General features: G+C 38.5%; 1 long non-coding RNA gene and 1 pseudogene across 2 annotated transcripts in view; one reads left to right on the forward strand and one right to left on the reverse strand.

The window, feature by feature from the left end:
• The window catches only part of LOC143658002 (uncharacterized), a 342,442-nt gene that overhangs the window by 235,689 nt on the left and 87,329 nt on the right, over nucleotides 1-19,424 (reverse strand). The gene's annotated exons all lie outside the window — the stretch shown is intronic.
• On the forward strand, nucleotides 12,697-12,755 carry LOC143658148 (U6 spliceosomal RNA; annotated as a pseudogene).

The raw sequence follows: 19,424 nt of genomic DNA on the forward strand, positions 1-19,424 counted from the left end.
GTCAACTTGGCCAAGTGGCAGTACCTGTTTGTCTGGTTGGGCAACTGCTGGCCTGTCTTTTGCTATCAGGACAGTTCATAAAATTAAATCATGAGCACGTGGGCTACATCCACAGCTGATTCCATTTGTAATCAGCCAAGGGGAGTGTCTTCTTTAATGAGTGATGCTTAATCTAATCACTGGAAGTCTTTTAAGGAGGATTCAGAAGAGACAGGTTCTCTTCATGCTTTGGCCAGCGAGCCTCACCTGTGGAGTTTGTCCAGACCCTCCATCAAAATCATCAGCTTCACAGCCTGCCCTACAGATTTTGGACTCTGCATTTCCATGGTTATGTGAGACACTTCTATAAATTTTATATTTATGAATATTTGCTGTTGATTCTGTTTCTCTAGAGAATCCTAACTAATGCAACTTGGTACCAGGAGTGGTCCTTAAGAAACAGAATCTTAAAAATGGGTTTTCATGAATGGTTTTCTGAACTGACTGGACTCAAAGGCACAAAGGATTCTGATTCCCATAATCAGAATGACATTGCCAATCCATGGAGTAAATTGGTAAAAGAGATAGTCAAAACATCACCATTCAATTCTTCTAATGCTTTGCTTGTATGAAGCCAAGCTCTGGAGGATGAAGTTTTTGACACCTTAATGGAGTTTTGTGGAAGTATAGAGGTGTTGGCTGGTTGTTTTTAGATATACTATATACATTAATGAGTGAAAGGGATGGGCTTAAGGCTTCAGATAAGGAGCTTAAGCACCAACACACAAATGTAAACATCTCTGTGAGTGTTCTGAAGGAAAATCTTATTTCCTGTAGCCGTAGACTTGAGATCTCTGAAAATCAGACTCAGAATCTTATTGTTAGAGTAGCAATTTTACAACGTAAACTGAAATCTCAATCTTGCATGGTGTCTGCCATTAAAGTGAGGGCATTGACTGGAAAGGAGTGGGACCCTGAAAAATGGGATGGAGACATATGGATTGATAATGATGTCGGTGGAGAGGTTGAAACCCTAGGTCATGCTGAGTCTTCTCTAGATAACCCTGTAATAGTCTGCTCTGAGGACATAGCCACCCCACCTCCAGTCTTCCTTGAGGAGTTGGCCACCCAACCTTCACCTGAAGGATTAGCCCTAGAGTGATTAACCCTGTTTCACCAGATGAAACTGCAAATGAAGGCCCTGAAGCAAATGGTTTGGAAGGCATTTCTAATTCTTTTCATGACCCACCCCCACCACCCCTCATTTCTTTCAGACCTATAACTAGACTAAAGTCCCAACAGGCCCCTAAAGGTGTGGTAAAAAGTATCACATATGAGGAGGTACGTTATACTCGAAAAGAACTCTGTGAGTTTTCCAATTTATATAGAAAGCAATCAGGGGAATATGTCTGGCAATGGATTTTAAGGGTGTGGGATAATGGTGGAAGGAATATAAAGCTGGATCAGGCTGAATTTACTGATATGGGCCCACTAAGCAGAGATTCTGCATTTAATGTCATAGCTCGAGGGGTTAGAAAAGGCATTAGCAGTTTGTTTGGATTTTTGGCTGAAACATGGATCAAAAGGTGGCCAACAATTACCTGAGGTTGAAATGCCAGAACTGCTCAGGTATAATGTAGATGTGGGGATCCAGAGGCTTAGAGAGATTGGAATGTTAGAGTGGATTTATCATGCAAAGCCTGCTCTCACACCCCAGGAATGTCCGGAGGATGCACCTTTTACCAGAACAGTGAGAAATAAATTTGTGAGACTAGCGCCATCATCCCTGAAGAGTTCTATAGTTGTACTTCTCTGTAGGTCAGATATTACTGTGGGAACTGCTGTTACTAAGCTGGAATCCTTAAACACAATGGGGATGACAGGATCCCGAGTTGGCAGAAGTCTGGTGGCAGCACTTAATTGCCAAAGACAGGGTAGACGTGGCTATTATAATAAACAGCAAACTCAAAGCAGGAGTCAAAATAATCTGTCCTGCGGAGATTTGTGGTGTTGGCTAGTAAATCATGGGGTATCTATAAATACGGTAGATGGGCAGTCTACTAAATTTTTGTTTGAGCTGTATAAACAAGAGTTTTAGGTCAAATGAACAGAAGTTTAACTTGAATTACAAAAAGACAGAGTCTCGGCCCCTTAATCAATTTCCAGACTTGAGACAGTTTCAGACCCAGAGCCCCTTGAATGAAGGGGAGGCCAGGTCCCTTTCAGGGAAAGCCCTGTTACACTACCACAAACTATACTGTTAATCTTCATCCAAGCCTTCCCCAAGGAGACCAACGGCCTTTTACCAGGGTAACTGTGCATTGGGGAAAAGGAAATGATCAGGTATTTGGGGGATTATTAGACACTGGTTCAGAAGTGACATTAATTCCAGGGGACCTAAAACATCACTCTGGTCCACCAGTCAGAGTGGGGACTTATGGAGGTCGGGTGATCAATGGAGTTTTAGCTCAGGTCCATCTCACATTCTGCAGGTATTTCCCCAGAATGTATAATGGAATAAACATACTGAGCAACTGGAAGAATCCCCACATTGGCTCTCTAACTCGTGCAGTAAGGGCTATTATTGTGGGAAAAGCCAGGTGGAAGCCACTAGAACTGCCCCCTACCAAGCAAAATAGTAAATCAGAAGCAATGCCGGATTCCTGGAGGGATTGCAGAGATTACTGACACTCTTAAGGTCTTGAAGGATGCAGAGGTGATGATTCCCACCACATCCCCATTCAGTGCTCCTATTTGGCCTGTGCAGAAAATGGGTCTTGGAAGATGACAGTGGATTATCATAAACTCAGCCATATTGTAACTCCAATTGTAGCTGCTGTCTAGATGTGGTATCATTGCTTGAGCAAATCAATACATCCCCTGGTACCTGGTATGTAGCTATTGATCTGGCAAATGCTTTTTTCTAGCTAGCTATTAGTAAGGACTACCAGAAAGAGTTCACTTTCAGCTGGCAAAGTCAGCACTACACTTTCATTGTCCTACCTCAGGGGTATATCAACTCTCCAGCCCTATGTCATAATCTTGTCCGCAGGTACCTTGATTGTTTCTCCGCCCCACAACACATTACACTGGTCCATTATATTGATGATATCATGTTGACTGGACCTAGTGAGCAAGAAGTAGTAACTACTCTAGACTTACTGGTAAGGCATTTGCATGTCAGAATATGGGAGATAAATCCAACAAAAATACAGGGGCCTTCCACCTCGGTAAATTTCTAGGTGTCCAGTGGTGAGGGGCATGTCAAGATATCCCTTCTAAGGTGAAGGATAAGTTGCTGTATCTGGCCCCTCCTATGACCAAAAAAGAGCCATAACACCTGTGCTTGTTTGAAATGATGTATGTCCCCTAGAAAAGCCATGTTTTAAACTAAATCCCATTTCATAAAGGCAGAATAATTGCTATTCAATACTGTATGTTTGAAACTGTAATCAGATCATCTCCCTGGAGATGTGATTTAATCAAGAGTGGTTGTTAAGCTGGATTAGGTGACGACATATCTCTACCCATTTGGGTGGGTCTCGATAAGTTTCTGGAGTCCTATAAAAGAGGAAACATTTCGGAGAATGAAAGAGATTCAGAGAGCAAAGCAGAACGACATAGCCATGAGAAGCAGATTCCACCAGCCAGCAACCTTTGGTGATGAAGAAGGAAAATGTCTTCCAGGGAGCTTCGAAACCAGAAGCCAGGAGAAGATAGCAGATGATATCATGTCTGCCATGTACCTTCCAGATGAGAAAGGAACCCTGACCATGTTCACCATGTGCCTTTCCAGATGAGAGAGAAACTATGACTGTGTTTGCCATGTCTCTTCTCACTTGAGAGAGAAACCCTGAACTTCATCGGCCTTGTTGTACCAAGGTATCATTCCCTAGATGCCTTTGATTGGACATTTCTATAGACTTGTTTTAATTGGGACATTTTCTTGGCCTTAGAAATGTAAACTAGCAACTTATTAAATTCCCCTTTGTAAAAGCCATTCTGTTTCTGGTATATTGCATTCTGGCAGCTAACAAACTAGAACAATGCCTAGTTGGTCTCTTTGGACATTGACAACAACATATTCCTCATTTGGTTGTGCTACTCCGGCCCATTTATCGAGTGACCAGAAAAGCTGCTAATTTTGAGTGGGGATCTGAACAAGAGGAGACTCTGTGACAGGTCCAGGCTGCTGTACAAGCTGCTCTGCCACTTGGACCATATGATCCAGCAGATCTAATGGTGCTGGAAGTGTCAGCCGCAAATAGAGTTGCTGTTTGTAGCCTTTGGCAGGCCCCAATAGGAGAATCACAATGCAGGCCCCTAGGTTTTGGAGCAAAACTTTACCATCTGCTGCAGATAACTACTCTCCTTTTGAGAAATAGCTTTTGGCCTGCTACTGGGCCTTAGTAGAGACTGAACACTTAACCTTGGGCCACCAAGTTACAATGTGACCTGACTTGCCTATCATGAGCTAGGTGTTGTCTGACCCCACCAAATCATAAAGTTGGGCATGTGCAGCAGCACGCCATCATAAAATGGGAATGGTATATATGAGATAGGGCCACAGCAGGTCCTGAAGGCACAAGTAAGTTACACAAGAAAGTGGCCCAAATGCCCATGGTCTCCACTCCTGCCACATTACCTTCTCTTTCCCAGATCAGAGCTATGACCTCTTGGGGAGTTGCAGTGAATTGACTGAGGAAGAGAAAACTCAGGCCTGGTTTACAGATGGTTCAGCATGATATGCAGGCACCACCCAAAAGTGGACAGCACAGCACTATACCCCTTTCTGGGATGTCCTTGAAGGACAGTGGTGAGGAGAAATCCTCCCAGTGGGCAGAACTTTGAGCAGTGCACCTGGTTGTTCATTTTGCTTGGAAGGAGAACTGGGCAGAGGTATGTTGGTATACTGACTCATGGGCTGTTGCTAATGGTTTGGCTGGATGGTCAGTGACTTGGAAAGAACACAATTGGAAAACTGGTGACAAAGAGGTCTGGGGAAGAGGTATGTGGATAGACCTTTCTGAATGGCCTAAAAATATGAAGATATTTGTGTCCCATGTGAATGCACACCAGAGGGTGACTTCAGCAGAGGAAGGTTTTAGTAATCAAGTGGATAAGATGACCTGTTCTGTGGATACCAGTTAGCCTCTTTCCCCAGCAACTCCTGTCATTTCCCAATGGGATAATGAACAAAGTGGTCGTGGTGGTAGAGAAGGAGGTTATGCATGGGCTCAGCAATACAGACTTCCACTCACCAAGACTGACCTGGCTAAAGCCACTGCTGAATGTCCAATCTGCCAGCAGCAAAGACCCACACTCAGCACCCAATAAAGCACCATTCCCTGAGTTGACCAGCTGGCTACATGGTGGCAGGTTGATTATATTGGATCATCCCCTTCATGGAAGGGACAGTGATTTGTTCTTACTGTAATAGACATATACTCTGGATATGGGTTTGGTTTCCCTGCATGCAATGCTTCTGCCAAAACTACCATCCATGGGCTTACAGAATGCCTTATCTATCATCATGGTATTCCATTCAGCATTACTTCTTTCTTTCTTTCTTTTTTTTTTTTTTTTTTTTACATGGGCAGGCACTGGGAATCGAACCTGGGTCCTCTGGCATGGCAGGCGAGCATTCTTGCCTGCTGAGCCACCATGGCCCGCCCTCAGAGTTGCTTCTGATCAGGGAACACACTTTACAGCGAATGAAGTGTGGGAATGGGCACATGCTCATGGAGTTCTCTTGGTCTTACCATGTTCCCCATCATCCAAAAGCAGCTGGATTGAAAGAATGGTGGAATGGCCTTTTGAGAACTCAATTACGGTGCCAACTAGGTGGTAATACCTTGAAGGGTTGGGGTAATGTTCTCCAGGAAGCTGTGTATGCTCTGACTCAGCGTTCACTGTATGGTGCTGTTTCTCCCATAGCCAAGATCCATGGGTCTAGGAACCAAGGTATGGAAATGGGTGTGGTGCCACTCACTATTACCCCTAGTGACCCACTAGGAAAAGTTTTATTTCCTGTCCCTGAGACCATGAGCTCTGCTGGTCTACAGATTTTAGTTCCAAAAGGGGAAGTGCTTCCATCAGGAGAAACAACAATGATTCCATTGAACTGGAATCTAAGACTGCCACCTGGTCACTCTGGGCTACTCATGCCCCTGGATCAACAGCCCCAGAAGGGGATTACATTACTGGCTGGGATGATTGACCCTGACTATCAGGGGGAAATAGGACGGCAACTACACAATGGAGGTAAAGAAGACTTTTTCTGGAATATAGGAGATCCTCTAGTACTTTTAGTATTACCATGCCCTGTGATTAAAATCAATGGAAAATTGCAACAACCCAATCCAGGTAGGGCTACCAATGGCTCTGAAACTTCAGGAATGAAGGTTTGGGTTATCTCACCAGGCAAAGAACCATGGTCAGCTGAAGTGCTTGCTGAGGGTAAAGGGAACATGGGATGGGTAGTGGAAGAAGGTAGTGATAAATATGAACTATGGTCACATGATCAGTTACAAAAATGAGGACTGTAATGTTGTTTTGTGTATGTTATACTATTTAAGTTGTAAGATATCTAGTTTAAGAATGAATATTACCCAAGGACTTGCACCCTATTCTGGAGAGATTTAATGTGTTTCTGGTTATATGAAGGACAGTTGAGTATTGCCAGGGGAGAAATAAAAATGTGTCTTTTGTTGTTTTCTATTTAGAAATTAGGTATGGTTTAAGGTGATGAGTATGCCAAGTTGAAAAGGGGTGGACTGTCATGGTCAGGTTCATGTGTCAACTTGGCCAGGTAGTGGTAACTATTTGTCTGGTTGGGCAAGTGCTGGCCTGTCTTTTGCAATGAGGACATTTCATAGAATTAAATCATGATCACTTGGCTACATCCACAGCTGATTCCATTTGTAATCAGCCAAGGGGAGTGTCTTCTTTAATGAGTGATGCTTAATCTAATCACTGGAAGCCTTTTAAGGAGGATTCAGAAGAGACAGGCTCTTTTCCTGCTTCAGCTGGCGAGCCTCTCCTATGGAGTTTGTCAGACCCTCCATTGGAATCGTCAGCTTGACAGCCTGTCCTACAGATTTTGGACTCTACATTCCCACGGCTATGTGAGACACTTTTTTAAATTTTATATTTATGAATATTTGCTGTTGATTCTGTTTCTCTAGAGAACCCTAATTAATACACTAATTGACATTTATGCATTATCCATCCAACAACAGAATGCACATTCTTCTCAAACTCATATGGAATATTCACTAAAATAGACAGATCACCTTCTGAGCTATTAAACATGTTAAACATTTTTAAAGACTAGAAACTTTGAAAAGTATGCTCTCAGTCCACAGTGCAATTAAACTAAAAATCAATAACACAGAGGTGACATCACCAACATGATGATATAAGACATTCCCTAAAACAAGCCTCTCCAGAGATTTAGCAAATAAAAGGACAACTCTTACTTGCTTCAGCTTTGGAGGAATGGTATAGGGTGGATAAGGACTTCAAAAGTACTGAATCAAAGAAAAAGAAAAATGTCTGATAGGAAAATTCTGCCCAGACCAGTGGTTGGTTCCCATCCACACCCCCTCCCCCATTCACATGGTTCCATACAGTTTGGAAGCCTCATAGAGGCAGCACACCAGTGCAGACCCCTCCCATCATGGAAAGAAAGTATAGAGAATCTCTGAGCAGCGAGTTAGAACCCCATCCATATCCAGGCACAGGGACCTAAATCTACACAGATCCAGGCAGAACACAAGCCGCCTAGGAGTACTATATACTCCTACATGAAGGAGGAGGAGTGAGGTGGGTGAGAGGGAGAAAGAGTGAGAGCCAGTAATAGAAATGCTGATAAGAATTGTTGTGCCCTCACTCAATTCAGATTAGGTCAACTGGAACACCTAATTGCAAAGCAGACTTTTCTGAAGTAACCCACATTTTTTTATTCTGCTACTTGGCTCCCTGGGATGGGATACACTAATGGGGCAGAAAACAGAGGTAGAAAAGTTTCACAGGAAAACAAGTAGGGTAAAGGTTAAGCTGAACTGCTATAAGATAGGATGCATCCCAGAAGCAAAAAGAGTAGAGAAAATGGGACACTGAGTGAGGGAAAGCATTTAAACAAATCAAAGGAGCTGGGGAGAAATGTCTGCACAAAAACAAATGGAACAGATCAAGATACCAGGAGAAGGAACAGAAGAAAAGAAGTTTTCTCCCGGCAGTGAAACAGTTACACAAAAAGTGTAATCTTAAAAATCATACTCCATCTAGGACAAGAATCAGATGAAGATGAGCTGAAAAATCTGAAGAGTTAACACAGGTTATTCCAAAGGTCTAGAATAAGTTGGACCATGTGTCAAAGAAGAGCCTTCACACAAAGTTAATCTCTAGAAAAAAAGGGACAAACTAACCATCAGAGTAAATTCATCAAGGTAATCAGATGCCTATACATCAGCAAAAATTTCAAGCCATACTAGGAAAAGGAAAATACGGCTCAGTGAAGGGAACAAATTAAAACGTCAGAGGAGACTCAGAAGTTGGAACAAGTAATCAAAGATGTTCAAACAAATCTCCTATGTCAATTAAATGAACTGACAGAGAAAGGATAAAGAGTTAAGGATATTAAGAAGACAATATGTGAGCATAAAGAAGTGTAAAAAGAAATATAATAAATTATAGGGATGAAACACAATAGAAAATAAATTAATAGAAAATAAAAACACACTAGAGTCATACTACAATATATTTGAATAGGCAGAAGAAATAACCAGTGAACTGGAAGACAGGGCAATCAGAATCATACTGTCAAGACAGAGTAAATAACAAAAACCTGAGCAGTGTCTCAGGAATTTTAGTGAGAGCATGAAGCTTGCAAACATAGGCATCATGGGTATGTCAGAAGGATAAGAAAAGGAAAAATGAGTACAAAGAATATATGGGAAAATAATAGCCAAAAATGTCCCAACTCTTCTGAAAGACACAAATATACATATCCAAGAAGAACAAAGTACTCCAAACAGAATAAATCCTGATAGCCCTACTTCAAGACACAAATTAATCAGAATGTCAAATGTCAAAGATAAACAGAATTCTGAAAGCAGCAAGAAGAAAGCAATTTGTTACACACAAGGGATCCTCAATAAGACTAAGTGTTGAATTCTCATCAAAAATCACGGAGGTGATGCTGAAGACCTGGGTTTGATTCCCAGTGCCTGCCCATGCCAAAAAAAAAAAAAAAAAACAAAACCCCAAACAAAAAAACCCACGAAGGTGAGAAGGCAGTGGTATGCTATATTTAAGGTACTGAATGAGGAAAGAACTACTAGCCAAAAATTCTTTATCAGGCAAAACTATCCTTCAAAAATTAAGGAGACAGGGCAGTGAGATAGTGGCTCAGTGGCAGAATTCTCGCCTGTCATCCCAGAGACCTAGGTTGGATTCCTGGTGCCTACCATTGAAAAAAAAAAAATTAGGGAGACAATGTTACCCATCTCTCTAGGAGCATCAACCAGTTATACCCCCCTACCCTATAATGTGAACACCCTGTTTCAACATGGAATTAGATTAGTCATTGCCCAAATATTCCTAAAGATTGGGAGAAGAATCAAAGGAGAAGGAGGAGTTGTAACAGGGAGTACAGGATTTAACAAATGAGTATGACTGCTGAATCATTATACTGATATTTCTTTTTAGCTTCCAGTATCTTAGCACAGCTAGAAGGAAATACCTGAAATTGTGGAACTGTAACCCATACTACACTTTTAAATTTGTTCTATAACTACTTATTAAAACGTACTATAACATCTATCATTTTTGCATATATATTATATATCACAATAAAAATGTTATTTAAAAAGACAAATAAAAAGTGAGGGAGAGTTTATAATATTCACAGACATACAGAAACTGAGAGAGTTTTTCAGTACATACCTGCCCTACAAGAATTATTAAAGGGATTTCTGTAGGTTGAAAGGAAAAGATAGGAGAGAGTGGCTTGGAGTACTGTGAAGAAATAACAATTATCAGTAAGGGTAATTAAAAGGCAAACGTAAAACCCAAGAGTACTGTATCCTCAACATATAACTCTATTCTTTAATTCCTATAAGAATCAGAAAACAGTTGAGCAAGAAAAAGGTATATTTCCTGATAACAGATGTGTACAATATAAAGTGGTAAAGTATGGCAAAAACAAAACAAGGGGAAAAGAGGGATATGGGAGAAGAGAGCATATATGCTACTGAAGCTGTTGGTATCTTTTCAAATTAGTAGGTTGTAAGTGTAGGTTGTGTAATAGAAACTCGAGGGTACCCACAAATTATTTAAAATATATACAGAAACAGAAATGAGGAAGGGATCGGTCAGATACATCAAAAAAGATCAACTGCACAGGTGAGGAGGTTGCAATAAAGGAAAAGAGAGACATACACACAAAAAAATATGATCTATAAAAACCAAAGGACAAAATGACTGAAGTAAGTACTATCTTTACAGTAATAACACTGGCTGTTAATAGATTACACTCACCAACCAAAAGACACAGGTTGGCAGAATTGATATAAAAAACATGACCAAACTATATGTTATTTACAAGAAACTCACCTTAGACTCAAAGACATGAATAGGTTGAAAGTAAAAGGTTGCAAAAAGACATTACATGCACATAATAAACAAAAATGACCTGGGGTAGCTTTACTAATATCAGACAAAATAGACTTTAAGTCAAAAGCTGTTATAAGAGACAAAGAAGGACACCATATATTCATAAAATCCACCAAGAGGACATAACAATCATAAATATTTATGCACCTAATGATGGTGCCCAAAAATACATGAGGAAAACACTGGCAAAAGTGAAGGGAGAAATAGATACCTCTACAATAATAATTGGAGACTTCAAACACTTTGATCAATAGCTAGACATCTAGATAGAAGATCAATAGGGAAACAGATAATTTGAATAATATAATAAATTAACGAGACCTAACAAACTTATACAAAGCAATGTACCCCTAACCAGCAGGATATATATTTTTCACAAGTGCATATGGATCCTTCTCCAGAATAGACCATATGTTGAGTCACAAAAAAAGTCTCAATAAATAAAGGAAGACTGAAATCAGACAAAGCATCTTCTCTGACCATAATGGAAAGAAACTGAAAATCAATAACAGGCAGAGAATTGGAAAAGCCACAAATACATGGAAGTTAAATAACACTTTCTTAAGCAATCAGTGGGTCAAAGAAAAAATTGTAAGGGAAGTTACTAAATATTCATCTTGAGATGAATAAAAACAAGGACACATATCAAGACTTATGGGATTCACAGAATGCAGGGCTGAGAAAGACTTCATAGCTTCAACTGCTTACATTTAAGAAGAAGAAAGCACAAAAATCTAAGATTTTACTGCACACCCAGAGGAACTAGCAGAAGAATAGCAAACTAACCCCAAAGCAAGGAGAAGGAAAGAAATGACAAATATTAGACAGAACAAAAATGAAATTGAGAACAACAAAACAGAATTAACAAAACAAAAGTTGGTTCTTTGAGAAGATCAATAAAACTGGCAAGCCCTTAGCCAGACAGACAAAGAAAAAAGGAGAGAAGATGCAAGTAAATAAAATCAGAATTAATAAAGGACACTACTACTGACCCCACAGAAATAAAAAGGATCATAAGATGATACTATGAAGAGTTATATGCCAATGAATTAACAATCTAGATGAAATAGACACATTTCTAGAATTACATGAACAGCCCATACTGACTTAAGAAGAAATAGAATGCCTATGATCCAATTACAAGAAAGGAGATGAAGCAATCATACAAACCTCCCAACAAAGAAAATCCCAGGACCAAATGACTTCACAGGTGAATTCTACCAATCATTCTTAAAAAAAATTAATAACAAAACCTGCTTGAACTCTTTCAAAAAATTGAAGAGGAGGAAGCACTACCTAACTCATTCTATGAGACCAACACCACTCTAATAACAAAGCCAGATAAAAATACTGTGAGAAAAGAAAATTACAGACCAATTTTCCTAATGAATATAGATGCAAAACTCCTCAACAAAATTCTTGCAAATCAAATCCAGCAGTACATCAACAGATTTATACATCATGATCAAGTGGGTTTTAGTCCAGGTATGCAAGGGTGAGTGTAACACACACACACAAAAATCCATTAATGTAATACACCACATCAACAAAACAAAAGTAAAAGGACACATGAACATCTCAATGATGCAGAAAAAACATTTGACAAAATTCAGCATGCATTTTTTTGATAATAGCACTCTGAAAAATAGGAATAGAAGAAAACATCCTCAACATGAGGAAGGACATGTATGAAAAACCCACAGCCAACACCATCCTGAAAGTTTTCTCTCTATGCATCTGGAACAAGACACAGATGCCCACTGTCACCATTATTCAACACTGCACTGGAAGTTCTAGCCAGAGTGCTTAGGCAAGAAAAGTAAATAGAAGTCCATTCCAATTGGAAAAGAAGTAGTAAAATTTTCATTATGCAGATGATATAATCCTATATAAAGCCCTGAGAAATCAACAACAAAGATGCTAGAACTAATCTAAGAATTAAGCAAAGCAGTGAAGTACAAGATCAACACGTAAAAATCAGTAGTGTTTCTATATACTGGTTATGCACAAGCTGAGGAGCAAATCAAGAAAAAAATCTATTAGCATGGCCCCTGCACAAGGATGACATGAAAATTTGTGAAGCATTCCATATTTTTAATAAAAAAAAAGAGAGAGAGAAGAAAAATGCACTTACAATTGCAACTAAAATAATCAAATACCTAGGAATAAATTTAAGGATGTAAAAGATTTATACATAGAAAACTATAAAACATTGCTAAAACAAATAAAAGAAGGCCTAAATAAATGGAAGGGCATTCCATGGTCATGGATTAAAAGACTAAATATTGTTAAGATGTCAATTCTACCTAAAATGATTTACAGATTCAATGCACTTCCAAACTTCCCTGCCAACAGCCTATTTTGCAGAAATGGTTAAAGCCAATCCCCATATTTATATTTAACTGTAAGAGGCCCTGAATGAACAAAAAGCATCTTGAAAAAGGAACAAAATTGAAGGACTCACACTTCCTGAGTTTAGAGCATATCACAAAGCTACAGTAGTTAAAACAGTGTGGAACTGGCACAAGGATAGATATATTAACCAATGGGATTGAATTGAGAGTTCAGAAATAGACTCTCACTTCTATGGCCAACTAATTTTTCACAAGGCTGCCAGATCTATTCATTTGGGGAAAAAGAGTCTCTTTAACAAATGGAATTTGAAAAGAAGGAAAGACTTCCCCTACATTACCTTATATACAAAAATTAATTCAAAACGGATCAAATCTTAAATATAAGAGCAGAACTATAAAACTCCTAGAAGAAAATGTAGAGGGAGCATCTTCAGGTTCTTGGATCTATTGTGAACAATTGGCTGGGGTATAAGAATGTTCTTTTATGAATTATAACAAATTCATGACATTAATATAATGTTAATAATAGGATGGTATGTGGGAAAAATATACCAAATGTAACTATGGGCTATACTTACTAGTATTATTTAATATTCTTTCATAAATTATAACAAAGGTACCACACTAATGCGAGGTGTCAACAAAAGGGGGGTTATGGGAACACTGTATTTTTTACATAACTTCTATAAATGTACAACTTCAAGAATTAAAGTAACAATAATAATAAATAAAATTAAAACCAGTAAAAGAAATATAGCTTGAAATACCCAGATGTCTGGAAATTAAATAAGAAACCTTCAAATAGTCCATGGATCAAAGAAGTCTCAAAAGAAATTTTAGATTATATTGAACCAATTGAAAATGAAAATACAACTTTTCAAAAGTTGTGGGAAGCTGCAAAAGCAGTGCTTAGAGGGAATTTTATAGAATTAAACGCATGTATTAGTAAAGAAAAAAAATCTATAATCAATAACCTAAACTTCCATCTTAGGATACTAGAGGAAGAAAAAGCAAATTAAGTGTAAAATGCAAGAAAGAGTAAAGAAATAGTAAAAATAAAATCAGAACTCAATGGAAGGGGAAAGAAGAAAACAACAGAGAAAATCAACAGAAAGAAAAACTTTTTTTTAATCATTAGTAAAATTTAAAAACCTCTAGTCAGATGAACCTAGGAAAAAGAAGAGAAGACAACAGTGACCAATATCAGAAATGAAAAAAGTATCATCCCTATGGATCTCATGGACATTGAAAGGGTAAAAAAGAAATACTAATAACAATTCTATACCTACAAATTTGGTAAATTAGATGAAAGAGACTAAATCCTTGAAAGACACAGAATATCAACTCAACATATTTTGCATACTAGGCTATACATTGAAAAAAACGAATAAATCATTAACACCCTTCTAAAAAAGAAAGTCTCAGTTTGATGAATTCTTCCAAATATTTAATAATACCAATTTCCCATAATCTCTTCCAGAATATAGACACAGTGGAAACACTTCCTAACTCATTCCTAATTTATGAATTCCAATGTTTCCCTAATACTGGAAAAGATAAAGACATTACAAGAAAAGAAAACTATAGACCGATATATTTCATAAGCATAGATGCAAAATTTCTCAAAAAATTAGCAATAAATTTTTTAAATGCATAGAAAGAATTATACACCATGACTGAGTGGATTTATTCTAGGTTTGATAGGCTGGTTCAATATTCAAAAATCAATCATGATCTGTTTTAACAGCAGGAAATCCTAGATAACATGTAATAAAACAAACAAAAGACAAAGTATCTTGAGGCTCAGAAGCAGTTATAACTATTAGTGAAGTCCGTAAGGAAGTCACTGGTTCTTTCTCATAACTCACCAGTTCAGCACAGACTCTATGGAGAAAAAATAGACAAATGACAAAAGATAGGCCAGACATCTGTTAGGGGATTTTTTTGTTTTTTGACTTTTCTTTCCTTTTTTTTGTGAAAAATAACATATACACAAAAAAGCAATAAATTTCAAAGCATATTGCAACAATTAGTTGTAGAACAGATTTCAGAGTTTGGCACGGGCTACAATTCCACACTTTTAGGTTTTTACTTCTAGCTACTCTAAGATACTAGAGACTAAAAGAAATATCAATTTAATGATTCAGCAATTATATTCATTTGTTAAATCCTACCTTCTCTGTATAACTTCACCATCACCTTCGATCATTTTATCCCACTCTTTAAGGGGGTTTGGGCTATGGCCATTCTGACTTTTTCATTTGGAAGGGGCTGTCAATAATATGGGGTAGGGAGATGGAACTAGCTGATGCTCTGGAGAGGCATCATACCTCTGTTTATTCATCCATTCCACAGGTGAGAGGGAACCGATGCTCAAAAAGACTGAATGACCTGCCCTGGGTAACCAAATAAGTAACAGACACTGGAATGGCTAACAGGTCTGATAGTGACACATTTGCCACTGAAACAAACAGGGTTTTAGGAACCTGTAAAGATTGAACTACAGAGGGATGACAGAAGAACCATCTGGGAAATTCATACAGATTATGGGCAAAGAGTAACACAACCTCTCTGGGATTTTCCATTTTTAATCTATAAAATTAGGGAGGAAGACAAGAGATTTTCTAAGGGTTCTTCCAACTCCATCAGTCAGAACTGCACAAATCTGTAACATAATGGAAATACTATTTGTATTTTTCCCCTTACATTGCTCATGTATGCTGTTTTTCCTTTGCCTCTTGCTTGCTTTGGCAAACCTCCGATCCTACAACCCCAGGCCCACGCCAGCACTAAAAAAGAGAAGGAGCAAAAGGAAAGTTTAAAAATGACAAATGCCTTTACTCTTACCTAAGTTTAACATGCATTTGGTCATCTGTTGTGGGTTATTTTGGCTTTATACTCTATTTATTCTGTCAGTCAATAAAAAAGGCACCGCTCACCACATCACCAACCACAGCATATGTGGCAGACTCTAGCATGGAGACAGAAGTCACCTTTATAGAATTTTAGAAAAAAGCACTATGTATATAGGATTTGGCCTTTTTTTTTTTTGGTGGGGAGAGGGTGTTAATTTGGAACCTCAAACCTCAAGCATATGGAATCTTTAAGAATTCTATTAAAACTATCATGTTTTAACATTAAAGAGCTATTTTTTTGATACTTTAATGATGGAAAAGAGAGAAATGATTAAAAATAAAATGTTGATGATTGTAGAAAAACAGAACCAAAAAAAGAGAGACCAGAAAAATTAATTCAAATACATATTTCAGGCTCTGGCTAGACTAAAGGGCATGGATGAATAGTTGAACCAACATAGGCTAAACTACTTCCCCAAGACCTTGTTCCATTACAAGCAAAGGAAAACAAACCATGTGAGTATGTTCAGCCACACCAGTGAGCTGGGATCAAATCTACAAAGAGAAAAACAGTCTGGAGGTTTGAGAGAATAGAATCCTAAACCTAGTTTCTGAGTTCTCTGTGATTATGGAGAAATTCTTTAACCTTTCTGACTCTCAGTTCCCTCATGTACAAAATAAGGTTTAGGGATTTTGATCCCTCAACTCCTTTGGGAAGCAGAATAGGGAATGGAGAAAGAGTTTTAGGTCATGCTATCTGGGTTCAGTTATATTCCACTCATTCATTTACTCTTTCAATCCTCAAATCTATGTATATTAAATGCTTTGTACAAGGCACTAAGGAGCTCATAGTGAGTAAAAATGGACATGATGCAATGAAATAATAAGCACACCAATAAAAATTAAGGTACAATGATGACACGGGCAGTGGAAATATGTATAATACCAGGAGAACTACAATGGATACCAATTGAAGTTGTTCTTGTGATTGAGGTAAAGGAAGGAGAAAATAGAAGAGAAGGTGCCCCAGGCCCAGTCTTGAGGAATTCCAAAACATATTTATCTTATCTTCACAAAGACAAGCCTGCAAGGAACAGAGGAGAGGCCAGACAAGGAGGGATCCAGGTTTTGTTGATACCGGGACAGGGTCCTTCACCCAGAGCAGTGTGTTCAATGCCATGGAATGCTACTGAGAACCCTGGGAAATGACAACGCTGAGAAATGTCCTTTGGAGCCAGTGATAAGGATGTCATTGGTAACCTAAATTAGTGTTGCTCCAATGGGTGGGTAGGGAGGGGCATTTCTCCTATATTAGCTTAGTGGCCTTGGCCAAGTCCTGGGACCAATTTGAGCCTCTCACTTTCCCTAGTTGGAAAACTGGGAGCTAAGGGTACCTAACTCAAAGAGAATGCCACAGAATTTGTGCTCAATAAATATTTCCCTACAAGTTCAATATTCATCCAAGAAAACCATGCTTTCATGGCATTAATTCAGATTTAACTGCCCTTCATTTTCTCTTGATGGTGCGCCAAGTTTAATGATCACGGAATTTACTCTTATAGTTGATCACACTGAAATAGCTCTTAGGTAACAATCTACATAAAGGCATGGCTATGCAAGCTAATAAAATTAAAGTAAAATAAAATTGTTGAACAGGTAATTAAGTGACCTGGGGTGGTCACTATGTTGATAGTATAATCATCATGTTTTAAATTTTTTTCTTCCTCATCATGGTCTGAATCCAAATTTGCAATTCCCAAGATGACACTTCATTTTCCACCCCATTCTTTGCAAGAAGTAAAACAAACACAGAACAACAACAACAACAAAAAAAAACAGTCCACCTTCATTCCCGCTTTTTCAGCAAACAGATGCCATCCACAAAGTTAAGAGGGATTGCCCCTTTGCTTCAGTTTCATCAAAGGGACAGGAGTCGGGACCAGCTTTGCCTCAACACCTGTTATGTCTCAACACAAGGTTAGTTGCTTCAGGTCTGTGGTCTCATCTAAGCACTTAGCAACCCCACCAAGTAGTCAGTACTAACCCCAAAGGGTGATGAAATTAAGACTCAGGGAGATTAAATAACTTACAATCACACAGCTGGCATGGGGCAAAGCTAGGATTTGAAATCAAATCTCCCTGATTCTAAAACCTAAGCTGTTTTCATTACACCAACTTTTTCTAAATTCAATGTTAAAACAACGTTAGGAGGTTGGGGATGGGTGGTGGAGGGGACCAGCAGCAATATTGGCAATAAAGAAGAACATTATATATAGAGTATTATCAGAAAATTATCAGATTTAGGAAATAGAAGCAAAGGATACCCAAATTTGAATTTCAGGTAAGTAATGTTTTTTTTTTGTATAAGTATGTCCTATGTAATATTTGGGACTTATCCTAAAAGATTATTTGTTTCTCTCAAATTCAAATTCAACTAGGCATGCTGTATTTTAGCTGGTAACCTTATTTAGACAAAATAATAACATTATCTAAAAGTCAGTATCCTTTTTATTATCACCATATGCCAGCAATTCTAAACAGCATCAGTGACAAAATACTTTTCCCTGCTGGGTGGACTGCTCCTTTACTATTCTACTCCCACTCAGTTTCATCACTGCCCAAACTGTTCGATAAAATTACAGTGCCCCACAAGATGTTAGAAAGTCTGGTGGACCATCTGCAAAGATGGCTGCCATCAATTCCCTCCCTCCTTATACACTCACGCTGCTCCATGAAACCCTGAAATATGTGTTTGTCTTGGGCCTTGATTGACAGAGATACTTTGGAAGAGGAGGCATGCTGGAACTTGAGGCTGGAACATACAAAGCCTTACAGCTTCCACCTGGGGCTCTTGGAATGCTCACTCTTTGACATTCCCTCTGAGAATGTCCTCTCACCAAATTCCTGGGAGATGAAAAAGCCAAGCAGAAAGGACATACATAAGTGTTCTGGCTAACAGACACCACCAACTGTCATTCATATAGATTTTCAGCCTAGAGAAGCCTTCAGATTCCTCAGCCCTGGCCTCCATCAGACTACAACTCCACAAGAAACCCTGCGCAAGAACCACTCAACTAAGTCAGTCAAGTCCCAAACATGAGAAGTAGCAATAAATTGTTTTAAATTAGAGGATGATCTGTTATGCACCCATAGATAATTGGAAGAACAGGTTTTTGTGAGATAAAAAAATAAAGTTCCATATTTTATTAAAGTTTGGGAAACCTTTAAATTATTTTTCCCTCTTGGAGATTCAAAATTGTGAATGTGCCTACCAACAGCTGTGGCAATTCCTGCAGAAAAGAGACCTACTTAATTTTTTTCAACTCAATATTCCTTAAATGTATATGTCACATAATCTATTCTCTTTAAAATGCTCATTAACATTTTAGGAAATGCTGTCCTGAGAGAGACAATTTGGGAAATTCTGTACTATCCCATGCTATTTCCCATCAAAGACAGCTATCTGAAGGAGGTGAACTAAAGGCAAAACAAAGCTGGAAAAATATTGATATTAGATTATGTATATGGCAGTTACATTTTCTGAACAACAAATAGG

Source organism: Tamandua tetradactyla, chromosome 15 (genome assembly GCF_023851605.1).
Source record: "Tamandua tetradactyla isolate mTamTet1 chromosome 15, mTamTet1.pri, whole genome shotgun sequence".
NCBI lineage: Eukaryota > Metazoa > Chordata > Mammalia > Pilosa > Myrmecophagidae > Tamandua > Tamandua tetradactyla.